Below are 17,119 nucleotides of genomic sequence, written 5' to 3' on the forward strand. Positions count from 1 at the left end.
TTATTTAAGTTTGAATGTTCGAAGGTTTCAGTTATTCCAAGCAGTGTAATTTCTTTGTAAAGTCTTTCAACATCCCATTCATCCAGTATCCTGTCAATAGGGATGAATTTGGGGGGTTTCTTATTTTCTTTTTCTATTATATCTTTATACTATTGAAAGATATCATTGGCACTGATTTGGCAAGTGGCATCTTCTGCACCATCAGAGATTATCATGGCAATTTTCTTCTTGTCTTTCTTGAACATTGCCTGGTATTCCTTGTAGCTGCCCTTTGCTTTATCATACTTTTTTTATGTGTTCGATTGTCTTTCTTTGATATGTTACTTTGAACTGAGGCATTCTGATGCTCATCTTGAGCAGTGTTCATAGGCTCATTACTGGGTTCACTTGTTCGTTCATTTCGATTGACAGGCATAGAACTTATATTGTTGGTGTTCTTTAAAGTATAAGTCACAATTTCATCCATCAGGTCCCTAGCAGCATTGTGATGCTTTGAATTTTTAGAGTATTTCTCAACTTCTGAGATTCAATTGTTCAGATCATTAAAGTTCCTGATTTTTGGCGCATGCTTTTTGTTGACAAAGTCTTTTAGTGTTTCTAATGAAACTTCGGTTTCAGCTTTGAAGTCACATTAAGTGTTGTTGGATGCTTGCAGTACATCCTTTGTCATTTTTTACTTTTATCTTTTCTATCTCTTCTTTTTTCTGCAATTTGTTTCCTGTTTTTATAAAAATGTTGAACCAACAGCGCATTAATATTTCTTTTGTTTTCGTATACTTTCTTCAATTCTGCTAATAACTGTCGTTTTTTTTTTGCGACCATAATTTGGATGGTTTGCTGCTTGCTAGTGCTGCGAGCCTAGCATAATTTTGCACTCTTGGATATGCATGCCGAGCATGTTGTGATACTCCAATTTGTGTTCCGAATCGGAGGTAACAAAAGCTTCATAGAAATTACTGCTCTCCTTTTTTTGTTCTTCCTTTGCATTTTGCATAGAGGCATGTAATGTTGTGGAATTCTGCTTCCTTGTCGAATTTTGAACAGTATGTTTTCAGATAGAATCCTCTATGTTTATTGGAGACATTCTTTCTCAGCTCTTTGAAAGTTCCAATTATTTCTCCACATAGATAATGTATATTTGTCATTGAGATATTGCCAGTAAGTGACCTTTTTGGTGTAATCACTTTTCTTGTTATTGAGTTTATCGTTGACCTCCTAAACATAAGGCAGATTTTGGAGTTTTAGTGCAATAGTGTCACTCTTGGCTGAGGAGGCCACAAAATCAATGGTGTCACTGAGGTCTATGGTTTTTACATCTTCTGTTGTTACGGAGGATGAACAGGGTGTCATATTGTGATCTGAATCGTTGTTATTGGTTGTGCTGTTAGAAGTGGGTGCTGGATTGACAAAGTCTGTAAGGAGGTTAACAATTTATAGAAAACACAGCACCTCCTTTCACCATCTTAACAGGGTTTTAATCGCCAGGAACTAACCCATCTGGAATTGTGATTGTTAGTTCGCCATTTCACACTATCACGCTTGCTGCCTCACGCTCGCTGCCATGATAGAACCTTGTTTGGCCTATCTCTATAGGCTTCTCTATATAGAGTATAGTGATATAGAGCCAGTTACCAGAGGGACCACTTGAATGTAAAGGCCACTATGACTGAGAAGAGGTTAAGAGAATCATAGTTACTACCACCTAAATTTCTTCACGTTGACATTCAGAACACTGAGCAGAAATTACATTGCGTCAAGACCTGCTTTGGGACTTCGCAAAACTTTGTTTTTAATTAATCATTCATATTTCCCTGGTATGCTGTTCTAAGTCAGCTGCCAGGTGCCAGCCGAGGCAGAACTCTGGCACTGCACCCAAGGGTAAAGCACAGGAAAGCAACCACCACAGCTGTGGCGATCCACAGGAAAGGCCCATCTTGCACCAATATCACTGCCACCCCGGAGTATGACACCTCATCCAGCTGGGCACGCAACCAGCCCTGCTTTACAACACAGACTGACTGACCCATCCCTCAGAGCCAATCCTGGAGTTTCTGATCTGACTTTCCGACTTCCCTTACCTACACTGCTACAACATGCCAGAGGCTGTTCCCCCTGGAGATATGCTGCAGATATGAAGCAAGATTTACACCATCTCTCCCGAATTTTCAAGGACCAACAAGAGCTCACTGGAAGCCGCTGGAACGGCAGCGCTTTCCAAGGCTTGGGCTCCTCTCTCAGGGCAGACATTCCTGGGTGACCTGCCCTTCAACAAATAAAAGAAAACTTTCCCCATGGCTCCCATTGGCTTCTCTGGGGTCGTTTTCGTTACTGCACTGGAATCTGCATCACTCCCGAATCTGAGCCCAACTCCTTTTGATAGCCGGAAGTCAATGGAGGCCATGTCCTGTCCCTTTAAAACATCGCTCACTCATCTCTTCAACGGCTGTTCAAATATAGAACCTTTCTTCACTTCGGCCTTCAAAGTTCTTCTTTTAATATTCACAACTACCACCAAGATCTGCACCTGTGGAAGCCCTATCTGGGCCTTCACCCCGGGATTCCGTGCATACCACAGCTGCCCTCCTGCTCATTGCAGTCTGGCCTCTGCGACTTTCAGTGAAGGCTGGGTATGGGCTAGACACTCCAGTGCCATCTATTTTCAGGGCTAATTTATTTTGCAGGGGAGTTGTTACACACTCCGTAGTGGATTCTGACTTCCATGGCCAATATCCTGCTATCTATATCAACCAACACATTTTCTAGCTTCTGAATATCGTCGGAAATGGGCACCATAAGCAGGCAGTCAGTTCATGCGGCCGCACCAGTTCTGTTTAGCAAATATGGCCCACTAGACACTCACATTTGATGCCTGGCTTCGTCCCAGCAAGTTGGACTTCTTACCCATATAAAGTTTGAGAATAGGCTGAGATTGTTTCAGTCCCAAGACCTCTAATCATTCACTTTACTAGACAATCAATCAGAGTTTTGTGAAGCGCGCTACTCACCGTGAGGGTCTCAAGGCGCTAGGGGGCATGTGTAAGCAGCTCCATTGGGCTCATCCAAATAGCCATGTCTTGAGGTCCTTTCTCAACTGGTGCAGTGTCGGACTTCATCGGAGGTGAAAGTTGAGTTTGTTCCAGGTCTTGGATGCGAGGTAGAAGAAGGCTCTTCCACCTGCTCTGGTCCTGTAGAAACGAGGGAGGTTCGATGAGCAAAGGTTGCGCTTGGGGGCGTGGAAGGAGATTCCGTCATTAAGGTATTGGGGTCCGGTGTTGTGGAGGGCTTTGTAGGCATGTGTGAGCAGCTTGAAGGTTATTCTACTTTCAACGGGGAGACAAGTGGAGGTCGCGGAGGTGTGGGTGATGTCATTGTGTCATGGGATATGGAGGATAAGTCTGGCTGCAATATTCTGGACGATCTGGAGTTTGTGGAGGAGTTTTTTGTTGATTCTGGCATAGAGGGTGTTGCCGTAGTCCAGTCTACTGGGGATGAGTGTGTGAGTGATAGATATCCTGGAGTCAGGGGGGATCGACTTGTACGTCTTGTGAAGTATGCAAAGGGGGTTGAAGCATGCAGAGGATACAGCATTGATCTGATGATTCATGGTGAGTGAAGAGTTGAGTATGATGCTGCGGTTGCGTGCATTGTGTGTCTGTTTGGGTGGGAGGGTTTTCAAGGGCAGGAGGCCACCAGGTATTGTCCCATGTGGAAGGGGTGGAGCTGAGGATGAGCACTTTTGTTTTCTCCAAGTTTAGCTTCAGACAGCTGTTAGTCATCCAGGACGCAATGGCGCTAGGTCCAGGAGGATGAGGGCTGCTGTCTGGTCTTAGTCGAGGAGGGCGCAGATGTTGTCGGTGGCAGCGAGTACGGCAGTCTCGGTCCTGTGGTTGCTGCGTAATCCAGATTCAGAGTGGTCTAGGATGCTGTTGGTTTCTATGGAGTGTACTAGCTGGGTGTTGACGTCCTTTTCAATGACTTTGGCAGCAAAAAGAAGCAGTGAGATAGGCCCGATAATCTTGAGGTCCATTGGGTCTGCAGAGGGCCTCTTTAGAGGGAACAAAACTATGGCTTCCTAGTGCTAGCTATTCTGAGAGAACCATCAGAGGAAACTAGCTACTAGAGATTAGTATTTTGCTCCTATATCCAAGTCAGACTACCGGTCTCCACGTCAAGACCATTATGGACCTCCACCAGAATCTCCTCACCTTCACTGTACCACAGGGTTTTAATCAGCCTTGCGACTCGTGCACGTTAGACTCCTTGGTCCCTGTTGCAAGTTGACCGAAGACCCCTGGCACCCAGCTTGGTCCTCCCCACCCCACCCCACAGCGCTAAGCAGTCAGGGTGCAGTAAGCACAGTCTGCCTCAGTTGGTAGTCACACCTTACCCCCCTTCCCTACCCCAGTGTTCCCCAAGAGAGGCTGGGGAGATTGCTGAGGGAGGGCATGGAGGCGGTTAGTCCCCCTCAGCCCACAGACATACCGAACCTGCTCTCAGAAGGCTATAACACTTGCTGCTAAATAGGAGAGCCACCTCCCACCCTGAAGCCTTCCTTGCAGACCTGGAGCAAATCAGGCCACACCACCATGGAGGAAATACACCCTGCACCCAAGTGGCGGTTCCACAGAGAGGATCCGCCGATCTGGGCAACCATTCTTCACACTGTGTTGAATCCTGCGGAAAGATTGCATGGACCTAACTTTTTTACTTCTTGACAATTTCATGCGTTCTTGAACTCTATTTTCAAAGTTCTTTTCAACATTCCCTTACAGTACTTTTCTGACTGTCGGTCTCACACCCATATTTAGCTTCAGATGGAATTTATCACCTGCATTGGGCTGAATTTCCAGGCTACCCAGCTCCAAGAAGACCTGATCCTGCCATGATGTGGCCCACTACCATCCTAGCATGTCTGTACTATGAGCCTTGATCAGAAGGAGTTGGGTCTCCTGAGTGATGCTGGAGGTCGATCTTCGTTACGCTACATTTCCTGCACCTGACATGGGCAGGGATTTGGCGCTGGGCTCTTCCCTCATCACTCGGTGTTACTGAGGGAATCCTGGTTAGCTTATTTTCCTCCACTTAGTAATACGCTTAAATTCAGCAGGCCACCACATCTGATTGATCTTAGGTCGTAGTCAGATGCTGAAGTATGAGAGAGCCAGACCAATTCCCTGGCCATCAAAAGAGGGGACCCACTTTCGCACTGAGGGGTCATGGCAGCACTCCATTCCCTATGTTTGCCATGGGGGCCAACATACAAATCATCAACTGCATCCACCTCCAGCCCAAGCCGCAAAAATAGGCACCCAAGGTGGGTCACGTGGACAGCTGTGGGACACCACAGACAGCCACACACAGCCAGTCACCTTGGGGTTTTCAGGACAAGCCTGACTGGACGCTCACCCATTCACCAATGCCAGGAAGGCCAAGCACACTGGCAGCCCTCCCGAACAGGGCCACACAATTCTTTAAACCCCAGTCTGACCACAAAGGGCCAGGCCGCGAGGTACCGGGAAACTTGCGAGGGTTGCCCAACCTGAACATGAGCCATCCACTACTTACTGAAGCCAGTGGGAGCCAGGGATAGACCCCTGCTCATCGAGCGTCTCCAGCTTAGGCAGCAGCCCAAGGCATGCCAGTGGCCTAAGGTCTTATTGCTCTGGTGGGCGGTACCGAGGGGAGAAGAGCCAGGTTCCCCCACACCGTCAAAGTGGCTCACCCACTTCTTGTATACAAATGGAAGCTTCAGCTGCCCTGGGTAGCTTCTCCTCCCACAGCTCGAAGCAGTTCAAACTGGGTTTGAGGGGCACAGCATCTCCATGAGGAAGAGCCTGGGTTCCCTCGTGGCCTAAGCTTCGTCTCATTCACGCTGGCCTGCCACCCAAGACAGGCCATTCCTGAGTCCCTCGAAACCCGGGTGGGCTGTGGTTCGAGTTTGAAAGGGCCCAGGTGGCAGGCCCCTTTGGGAATTCAAGCCCAGGAAGGCACTGCAATTCAGTTATCCTCTGGAGCTTACATGGTAAACATGGGTTTCTTTTCTGGAGGGGTATCTCTCTCTTGCATTGTACCTCTCCCAGAGGGCCAGGGGTATCATTCGCCCCATTCCCTCATGTGTTAGTTGTGTCCTTCCAAGTATAAGAGCCAACCCCATGCCCTGGCCTCACCCAAATGCCCAGCACCCGAGGACCGCTTCACTGACCAGTACGCATGAGGGGTGGGCTGGGCCAAGAGCCTTGGGTTCCGGCTAAGAGGTGGTCGAGGTCTCAGGCTGTCACAATTAGTTACTCAGGCCACTCCACCATAATGATACTTCGGTAGGTCAATTTACTTCCTCTAGGTAGCCAAGTTTGATCATCTTCTCGATGCTCCACAAGAGGCATTGCTGACCCAGGCGGGGCCGATCCAATGACCATCCAATCGGTAGTAGCTACAGGCATGGTGTACAAAGGGCAGGGACTTAATCAACACGAGAGTATGATCTGCACTTACTGGGGATTCCTCTTTCATTGAAAATAATTGCAATTCCTATGGACAGGGTTTAGCAAGTTACCTGCACTTGCAGCCCTGGACACCTAAGGGCATCATAGACCTGTTATTGCTTGATCTTGTGTGGTTGAACGCCAATGGTCCATTTAAGAAGTTGAACGCAAACCACTGGGGGTCCGATAACTAGTTAGCCTGGCAGAGTCTCGCTTGTTATCGGAATAAACAAGACAAATCTCTCCACCAACTAAGAACAGCCATGCACCATTGCCCACAGATTCGAGAAAAAAGCTATCAGTCTGGTACTCCTTTCCGTGTCTGGGCAAGGTAAGGTTTCCCGTGTTGAACCAAATTAAAGAACAGACTCAACTCCTGGTGTTGACCCTTCTGTCCATTCTTTTAACTTTTCACTTTGTAACGATACTACCCCCTGAATGCAAAGACTTTGGTTTCCCAGAAGTTGCTCAGTGGATCATGTTACTAACGCTGCTGTATCGCTAGTCTGCATCGTTTATGGTCAGGATTACAACGTTATCTTCTAACCTCCAACTTTCGATATTGATTAATGAAAATATTCTTGGTAAATACTTTTGCTTTCGTTCATCTTGCGTCAGTCCAAGAATCTCACCTCTAGTCACACAATACGAATGCAGCCCTTTTAAACATGGCACCAGTTCTGTAAACTAACAAAACAGAACCAGACAACAGTTCCGTTACTCATAGATGAAGTGTTCAGGCAATCTGCCTGCTTTAAACACTCTGATTATTTCAAAGCAAAGGGTTTGAACCGCCATTACACTCAGTCAAGAGCATCAAGGGGGCACAGAGAAACAGAAACAGTTCGATTCCAAGATCCAACTATGAGCTTTTTACCTGCAACTACTTTAATATATACTATTGGAGTTGAAAGTACTGTGGCTGCTGACACAAGACTTGCCCTCCAATGGATCCATGTTAAATGATTAAACGTGTACTCATTCCACCTACAGGCCCTCAAAAGAGTTTCTCATTGTTATTTTTCGATGCTACCTTCCTGAATCAGGAGTGGGTAATTTGCATGCCTGCTGACTTCTTTGGATGTGGCAGATATTTCCCAGGCTCCCTCTCTGAAGAATGCTGCAGACTCAGCTGAGCCACTAGGCAGAAACATGTCACCGGTAATAGTGATGATGGGGTACTAAATCCTCTTGTCGCCACATTTGATTTTAATACCAAGTGTCATGTCTAGCGAGTAACACTGTTTAGGATGCCACATTGGTTTTTAATACATTTTAATCACGGGTCCATTCTTAGTTAGAAGCGCCTCCCTGACACCTGATAAAGGCCCACTCTCCATCAAACTGGGTTTTTGGAGGGCGTGGGTTGTCCTATGATGAAGCATGACACCTGGTGGTGTGTGAGGTCAGCTCGTCACATCTTTTTGAACAATGCACATTGCCTTGAATGTGACTCATGTGTTCACTGGCAGCCAATATATGATTCTTAAGGCTTCTGATGCTGAGTACTTTCTTGCTTTATTCAGGGCCAGTTTTGCTGCACGTTTTTGGATCCTGTACAGCCTATTACTTAGATTTTCCAGAGCTCCCTCCAGCAGCACATTGCAGTAATCCATTTTACTAAGGATTGCTCTTTGTACCACCAGCTTTCTGGCAGGTTGAGGAAGTAGTGGGACTAATTTCCTCAAATTTCTCAACAATACAAAACAGGTGGATGCTGTTTTATAAATGTGTGTGTCTGGGGAGAGATTTTCATCAACATGCAGTCTGAGATTTTGCACTACCTGCGATGCTTGTGGATTTTCAGTGCTGTCCCATTGCTTGAAGCTTCCTGGAAGTCCATCAGAAATTTTAGAAGATGAACAGCAAAGAAACTCTGTTTTTTCTGTGTAGAATTTAAGACTGTTCTTCTATAGCCAGTTGGCTATGTTCTGAATGCAGAAGTAGAGCTTGTCAATAGAGTTTCGGCAGTTCTTCTCCAAGGTTAGTTTTAAATGTGTGTCATCAGCGTAGTTAACAAAAGAAATCCCAAAGGACCTCATCAATTGTAGTAGTGGGGGTATATAGGTATTGAACAATATGGGACTCAGGGCTGAGCCCTATGGTACCCCATGTTCCATTTTCCTGAAGTTTTAACGGAACGGAGGAATATATATTGCTTGATATCTTTCTGCCAGGAGGAATTCAAACTATTTCAGACAAGTACCCTCCGCTCCTATCTCTTTTAATCTCTGTAGTGGTATTTGGTGGTTGACGGTGTCAAATGCAGCCGAATGATCTAGTAATATCAGTACTGCTGTTTGAACCCAGTCAACCACCAAACTCAGTCGTCTAAGGCCAAGAAGAGAGCTGATTTTCTGACCCATTCTGTCCTGCCTCTGGAATGTTATGGCTTTCCAGAAAATTTCTAACATCTTACTCATATATTTTTCCACTTAATTTGATAGGGAAGTAGGTAAATCGGATGGAAAAGTATACTCAACCAATCACAATATAGTGCTGGGTAAACAGCCCAGAGCAGGCTGCCCTGCACAGGGATGTCAGCTTTGCATCCCTGCCTGCTCTCCTGAAAGCAAGGATTGGAGGAAAGGCTCATCTGACAGGGCTGAAAGGTAGCCAAAGACCCAGGCCCTTGTCTCTAATAGTCAGGAGGTAGGCTACCTACCTTTCTTGTAAGCCGTGCACACCAAGTGACAGAGGGGGACATTAAAGAGAATGTATCCAGCCTCCTGGAGCCTTGATTGGGGTGAAGCTGCAAATGAACCCTCATTGAGACTTCCAGGGCAGCTCGGAATTCCCAACACTGAGCCATGTGATGGAAGTTATGCATTCCGTCCATCATCTGTTCTTTTTGCATACGTCACCCTACGTGGGATGGGTATGCCCAGATGTGGGTCCTGTGCGCTCTACGCCACCAGATTTAAGCTAGCCTGGCTGATGAGGGGTGTTACTCCGAAACCGGTCCCAGGATGTTTTTTTCTGGTCCAGGGAGCACCTGGCCTGGCAGTTCAGGCTGGACTGTTCCAATGGGGCACAGGGTCAAAACTGATTTGCATATGGCTGGGTCTAAACTGGACTGCTGTTGCGTGCAAAAAAACTATGGATTTAACCCAGATCTGTGACTAGGTGTGAATGTTAGATTAACTCAGCATTCTGTCCATCATCTGTTCTTTTGCATTTGTCGTCCTGCACAGGGAAGTCAGCTTTGCATCCCTGCCTGGTCTCCAGGAAGCAAGGATTGAAAGAAAGGCTCATATGACAGGGCTGAAATGTAGCCAAAGACTCAGGACCATGTCTCTAATAGTCTGGAGGAAGGCTACCTACCTTTCTTGTAATACGTGCACACCAAGTGACAGAGGGGGACATTGAAGAGAATGTATCCAGCCTCCTGGACCCCTGACTGGGTTGAAGCTGCAAATGAGCCCTCATTGAGACTTCCAGGGCAGCTCGGAATTCTCAGCACTGAGCCATGTGAAGGAAATTATGTGTTTTATTTATATTAAGTACAAAACATCAACAGTGATGTTGGCAAGGCACATTTTGCACCACTCACGCATGCGTGGTAAATTACGGCTAATTTGAATTACGTCCAGGACTAGTGCTGGTCCTTTAGCATGGGTGTGATATGATAATACTCCTATAGTCCTGAGATGAAACATGTAGGTGCGTGCAGGGTTTTAAGGGCCATAATCTGTTTCATTTGAGCAGTGGAGGCATGTACTCCGCTCCCTGGTGGACAACAGCCTGCCGTATTTAGAGAACTCTTTCTGCCTGACAGAGATCTCAGTGCCTTTAGAGGAGCTACCACCACAGAAGCTCCACTGAAAGTACTGTAAGTTTGAAGAACAGCAGACATGTTTCATGCAGCCACTTAGCAAACTATTTTGCTTTTCAAAAATAAACTCTCAAAGTGGGAGTTTGATTTTGAAAATCAAAATAAACTAACAGCCTTGGAAACCTGAGAGTTTTCTCCCAGGATGTGTGGATCATTTTTATTTGTATTCCCGTCGGCCTGCTATGCTCTCTCTGCCATGTTTAGAACAAGAAAAAGAGTACAACAGAATGTAACCCCTAACAGGGCCATAGGCCTGGGTTGTCCGCCAGCAGGGGATCTCCCGGAAGCAACATGACGGTTGACCTGCCTCTAAGTAGAGAGGGTGGACTGCCTGTTTGGTGGACAGCATACGTTTTGGAGTACCCTGTTGCATAAACTAATTATCCCCCTTATTGTTAAATTAAGGATTCTGATTCATTGGAACTTGTCATCATCCGAGTGGGAATGGATTTGGATTCAGTTGTTCTGAGGCAGGACTTTATTTTCCAGAGGACTAATAAGCGGGACCAATATGTCTACCTATTTGAGCATTTAGAGTTTTGAAGGGGAGGTTGCTGGCCATCTTGGGTCAAAGGACCATTGTCTGAGGGCTTAATATTATTTATTTTAAACTTTGCTCTACACTGCTCTAATGCAGTAAAAACAATGGACACAGGGTATGGGCCAAAGAACGACTGCACCTATCCCCTAAATAGGGTATGGTAATTAGGTTGGGTGCCAAAGACCTGAGATGCAATACCCTTACACCTACTATGGAACACTCCACAAAGCATCACTTAGCAAACAATGATCTGGCACTCCATTCAATATTACAGAGCAACTTATAAAGAGGCAAATTGTCATGAACAGAAAAAGCAGGTCGTAGTTTGACTTCTTTATTCAAAAATTCTTCTTTTTTTTAAAAATGACACGAAGTAGCCAACGCGCGTTTCGTCCTTACGGACTTCTTCAGGGCCAGTTTATTCTTGTTATATCCTTTCCAAGCGGAACATGGTCGGGACGCTGTCAGAAGAGGACCGTAATGGAGATTAATATAGAAGTTTGAATAATTGAATAAGATTCAGATGATGACGAATAGATGTCACTTCTGAAGCCATCCTTATAGTACACGTTTTTTCTTCAATGCATCCTTTCCTTCAAGGGAATTACTGAATACTAGTGATAAAGTCCATGGCACCACTTTAAAAAAAAAACTATTCTAGCTAGATCTTGGAAAGGATATAACAAGAACAAACTGGCCCTGAAGAAGTCCGTAAGGACGAAACGCGTTGGATACTTCATGTAATTTTTAAAAAAAAGAAGAATTTTTGAATAAAGAAGTCAAACTACGACTTGCTTTTTCTGTTTATGACAATTTGTCTCTTTATAAGTTGCCCTGTAATATTGAGTGGAGTGCCGGATCATTGTTTGCTAAGTACTGCTCTAATGCACTGCCTTTCAATCACTTCTGAGTGTCATGCATACATTTGAACACGCGGCTGGTGGGTTCTGTTGGGTGGTAGACACGTTTTAAGGCATAGGCAAAGTGGACAATTGCCCAGGGTCCCCACATTCCAAGGGCCCACCTGGTAATGTTATCTTTCCCTCGATCTCACCTTTGCCAATTTTTCTGTATTGCTTCCTTGATGCAAGCTTGAGTTAGCAAAAAATATGCAATAAAATTCAAGGTTGTTCTGAATGGGGTTCCCAAAATATTTTTTGGCTCAGGGCCCTAAAAAATCTTAAGATTACATTGTTGGAAGGGAGTGTACGATGTGTGACCTTAGTGTGGCTGGGATTGGTGTTGGGCTACCAATCAGCAGTCGACAATAGGTTTGATGACCATTCTGTCAATATTAGAGCAGACAGTTGTTAATGTAGTGGAGGTTGGATGGTAGGTGATTGGTAGACAGAGTTCATTTTGAGCATGTACAGAATGAATCCACCCATTCAGTGTTACTTGTAAATGTGCATGGGGGTCTGTTTTAAGACATATGATTGTCTGAATACCTCCGTTTTCATCACTTGCCTGAAGATTTACTTTGTGTAATATAGCTTTGCAGTGCTCTCAAGGCTAGATGGAGAGCATTTGAGAACTTTGGTCTTTTGTATTCCTTAAATTTTGGTTCTGTGTTTTATCTAGGGTTTAAATACCTCAACATTTGTTGGTGAGCTCGCCATACATTTGGGTCTCCCCTCTGCTGTTAGCGTTGAGAGTGAATTCTGTTTCATAGGATTGAGCTTCAGGTTGGTGTTAGATTCCATGTCTGGAAGAGGGTGATGGATTCTCTCTGATTATGACTGTCCTGACATTGCAGATTTTCTGGTGTACTTGGAGGAGATAAAAGGTGCACTTTGATTTTGTGGTTGGCAAATAGACCTCTGATAATCCTAATGTAGGCATCCTGGCGAAGACCACCAAGGAGGAAAGTATTACAATTCATAAATCATGTCAGGGCTGGGGAATGATTGTGGGCTTGCCTCATTAGAAGAAGCAATATTTACAGATTATTTGTATATTGTTCAATTGGAGAATAAGACATTAGTGTTGACAGTCAGGTTTAGGGTTGTGGTCCAATTTTCAACAGACACTCTGTGCACACCTTGTCAAATCACCTTATCTCATTCCCTTTGTTGGATCAGCAACATTGTCAGGGCTTAGAAACCAGTTTTAATGATACGAAGCAACATGATAAATTGCTGTATTTGTGGATTAGGTATACCTGTTTTTTACTTACAGTGGTGACAACTAAGAATTGGTCACACAAGACTGATAGGAGCCCTTCAGGAAGATAGGGCTGGAGAAAATAACCAATAAATCATGAATGACCCATTCCCATTAATCCTGCCTGAAATGGGCTAGTGCAGCTGAGGTCGGTAACTTGAAAGAAACGGATGTGCACTCTGGCCTTTCACGACAGTAGGAACGGCGTCATGCAGAAGGACTCGTATCAGCCTTACGCGATCAATTTGGGTGCACATTGATAGGATGAACAGGCCTGCCCTCCTTTTCACCCCGTAATTCCCTATCAGAAGGTGTTTCTCATGCAATTTAAGGTTGCTCTCCCCCCTCCCCTATGTCCCGATGATGAACCTCCTTGATGGTTTTAAGCAACCACGCTATCCATAGGATTGAAACATCAACGCTTTTTAAGGGGTCTGGCCATAAGTGTATTCCCCCCTGGGACTTCTAAGAAACTCTTCTAGCTGCCCCTGGCAAATTATTTAAAATTTGAATTGGCAGACGGCTAACAGGTGGCTTGCGAACTGTGTTCAATTTTATCTGCATTTTTACCCTCATTCATCTCTTTTTAAGGTTGAGCTTTGGCATCGCATGCGCTGCGAGGCATCCTGTATTCGAGTATGGCATTGAAGCTCCACCCACTCTCCGCCCGTATTTTTTATTGGCTTGTGTCATTGCCCTGTGTAAATGCTGGCTTCTGATTCGTTAACAGGCTTGTTAGTCCCTCCTTAGTACCGCCTCGTCTTTATTTGGAACAATTGTTTTTTTTACGGAGTTTTATGTAGCGCGAACTTGGATTAAAAAAGTATTAAAGAAGTTCCAAAGAAGAAGACGGAAAAAAGCCCTTAGTGGAGAGGTCAAACCTAGGAAGCTGAGCGGAGACGAAAGTAGGTTGGTTGCTGGTGAAACTGGGGCAAATGTTCATTTGTTAATAATTTTTCTACACTGGAAATAACTGCTGTATTCCCGTAACACCTCTATATTTTACTTGAGCCCTACTTTTTGTATCCCATTATTTTAAACAGCACTTTAGGAACAAAAACTAGATTTTTGGTTTGCTATTTAAGTTCAACGTGCTTAACTTTCAGTTGAAAATTCTGGCTGAAAATACATCTTTGAGATAGAAAAGAAGGATAAATATATGGGGTTTTTTTCACGGCTAGATAGAGATAATGTTGGTGTGAATTACCACTGAACAGAATTGTCCTATATCAGTCCATTCTGTCCAGTTTAGACAACCGTGTAGTGTCCCAAAAATTGTTCCAGAGAAGCCATGAACTAGTCAACGAGATGAGTGCTAACGAAGAAGCTGCAGACCGTCCACAAACTGTGTTCAAAACCACTCTTGCCCTTTTCCCTTCTTTTTTAAGTAATTGACCAAGCACAGGCCTACCTTTGAGGAGCAGTAGGGAGCTCTACAGACATATTTTTCTGGCAGGAATATCTAGAACATTAGGTGGTGTGGTGCACGTAGTATGTTTCTGTGTGGTGGGGTCTGGGTGAGACCAGATTGCATAAACGAAAATGTTGCCCTGAATGATTCACATGTTCAAATAACCAAATCTGGCATGCATTTTACATATGATAATGGTGTTTTGTCTGGACTTATCATGTCTGTTGACTCTGCCCTCTTGTTCAAAACCTGATGTGGAATATATGGCCCTTCTAGTAAATAGCCGCCCATCGTTTACACAAGGTTGAATTTATATAGCTGCTCTACGCATTGAGGTTCACATGTAGAAATGACATACTCTAGGATATTCAATGCATGTAACCACTGTATCTTACATTGCTTATAATTAATGCTTTTCTCCGGCTGTCTATAAATGTAATTGTAAAATGCCTCCCAGTAATTATGTTTCGCTGATGTTGGATCGTGCGTTTATTATGGCCAAGTAACCTTGCTGCATCTCACTGTATCTTATTAACCTCTGCCCCGCTCCATCTTAAATCCTGGCAACCCGCCCTGACACGGCTTCGCCTGGTTGCCATATGAACCGACACGCCTCTGCTTCGAGAGTGCGCGTGTTTTTCCTTTTCTCTTCCTGGTTACTAGAGTTGCCGCGGCAACCGGCAGCCACTCCCCTCACCCCGCCTCCCTACTGGGCGCGCGCAGTGTCTCGCCTCCTGCCCCGCCCCCCCTTCCACGGCTACTTTGAACAGTGCTGTTGTCCTACCGCGCTCAGCTCCCGCATTCACTGCTTGAAGCTACACCACGGATTAACCCACGATAAATACCTCTGATTGATTCAGGTAAGCCGCGCTGAGCACCCACCCATCTACATCGTTTGTTAGTCCACTCTCCGAGTCTTTTGGAGGTTAATGACCCCTTTCCTTCCCTTAGACGCAGATCACCCCCGCCGACTCATACATCCCCTACCCTTCATTCAGGTAATTTCATAGCCCTCCGGGCTCAACTTAAAATTTATTTTACTTTGTTGTACCACTTGCTCTAATACTAAGCCCCCTTTTGTGCAGCTCTGGACCCACGTATCCAGCCCTTCCGACCGCATGACTTTGACAGTAGCGGACTTGTAAGTTTTTCATTCATCCACTTCAGAGCGACGCACCAGGCTATTGCCTTCGCCCAGCTCCCGCGCTTTTTCATTCAGTCTTTCCTCACAGCGCCAGTCCTGGGCTTTAACGCTAGCCCTCTGCCGCCCATCAGAGACCCCAGCCCGCTTGCTTAGAATCCTTTTACGTGCAGCGCCGCCTGTAGCGCCATACCTGTGCCTTTAAACCAGCCGCTTGCCACCCTGCATGGGCTTACTTAGAACCCTGGCTACCTACCTGTAAACCCAGCCGGTCCCTCTCTCAGTCAGCAACCTACCCACTGCTAGCTAATCGCGCATCCGTCAGATCTAAGGTCCTTCCTTGATTCGTCCTTTCCTTACCCCACAGCACTGTTTTCCCCGACAACCCCGTCCTGATGATGATCCCGATTTGATGAGGATCGAAACGCCGTCGACCACACAGCCTAATTTTATGGCGCCCTACGTGTTTTGTACTCCTAAAATTGAATCTTGTTTTAAGTGATTATTACTTAAATCTCTGGAGCCATTACTCTGTTATTTTCACTGTCACCTCGCGCCGACCACGCTGTTTTCACCCCTGCACTTGCACCACCATCACTATTCACTGTATATATTCATGTATATATCACTTGCACCAAGTGCCACCGGGTTGTCACCCCATTTACTGTATACAGTGCTGTTTAACTGTATGATCTTGCATAAGACCTGCCTTGCTTTCTAAATGGTGAATAATACCCGTTTGTTCTCAAATTTACAGTGACTCCTTTTTTCCTTTTTTTGTAATGCATATTGCATACACCCGTTGAATTGTCTTCCTATTGATACCTGTTGGGAATTGTCTATGCTTACGCCCTGAATGATGCGACAGTACACCTGAGGCTACTTTTCTGCATTTCGCCTTGTATTTTTCTGATTTGGATTTATGAATGTTTGGTCTATGCTTTATTTGTTCTTGCTGTGGTCTGGGTCTGATAAACTGGTAAGCCTGAATTACGACCTGTCCAGTACCCACGTGCATTGTATGTCACTCATTACAGCCCAAGAGAGGCACAACATTGCCCCTTTTGCACTACTGCCTTGTAGAGTCTGCCATTTGCCGAGGCCGGTCCGTTTAATTCCCCAGTGGTGTGACCTGCAGCTCCACAGATGATGGTTGCTGAGATACAGCATCTTAATGGCAGAGCTGGATTGTAACACTTCTCCGCAGGTCCCCAGCTGATATTGGGAGCTCTTGTGTTCAGTGTGTTCCCTGGGTCCATTAACTGAAACACTAATATGGAGACCAGTTTCTTTGACCTTCACTCTTTCTGGACTGGGAAACCCAGCTTGCGTTGAGTGGTGGGATTTGGTAGTTTGTAAGATTATTTTGGATAATCTCGGCTATCACTTGCAACAAGAGCACGTGGGCAACTGTATCATGACACCTTTTAAAACCTGTAGTATTCTGCTACATACCTTTGGTTTCACTGTCCATGGACAGTAAGCAAAGGCTCTGGTAAAAGACGGAGTTGAAGGCTGCCTGAAATTGTGCAGACATCTGATCTCT

General features: G+C 45.3%; 1 protein-coding gene and 1 pseudogene across 3 annotated transcripts in view; both read right to left on the reverse strand.

Moving 5' to 3' along the window:
- TRAF3IP3 (TRAF3 interacting protein 3) overlaps window positions 1-17,119 on the reverse strand; it is a 356,734-nt gene that overhangs the window by 265,317 nt on the left and 74,298 nt on the right. The window lies entirely within an intron of this gene.
- Window positions 2,095-5,108, reverse strand: LOC144756769 (28S ribosomal RNA; annotated as a pseudogene).

Source organism: Lissotriton helveticus, chromosome 5_1, assembly GCF_964261635.1.
Source record: "Lissotriton helveticus chromosome 5_1, aLisHel1.1, whole genome shotgun sequence".
Classification (NCBI taxonomy): Eukaryota; Metazoa; Chordata; class Amphibia; order Caudata; family Salamandridae; genus Lissotriton; species Lissotriton helveticus.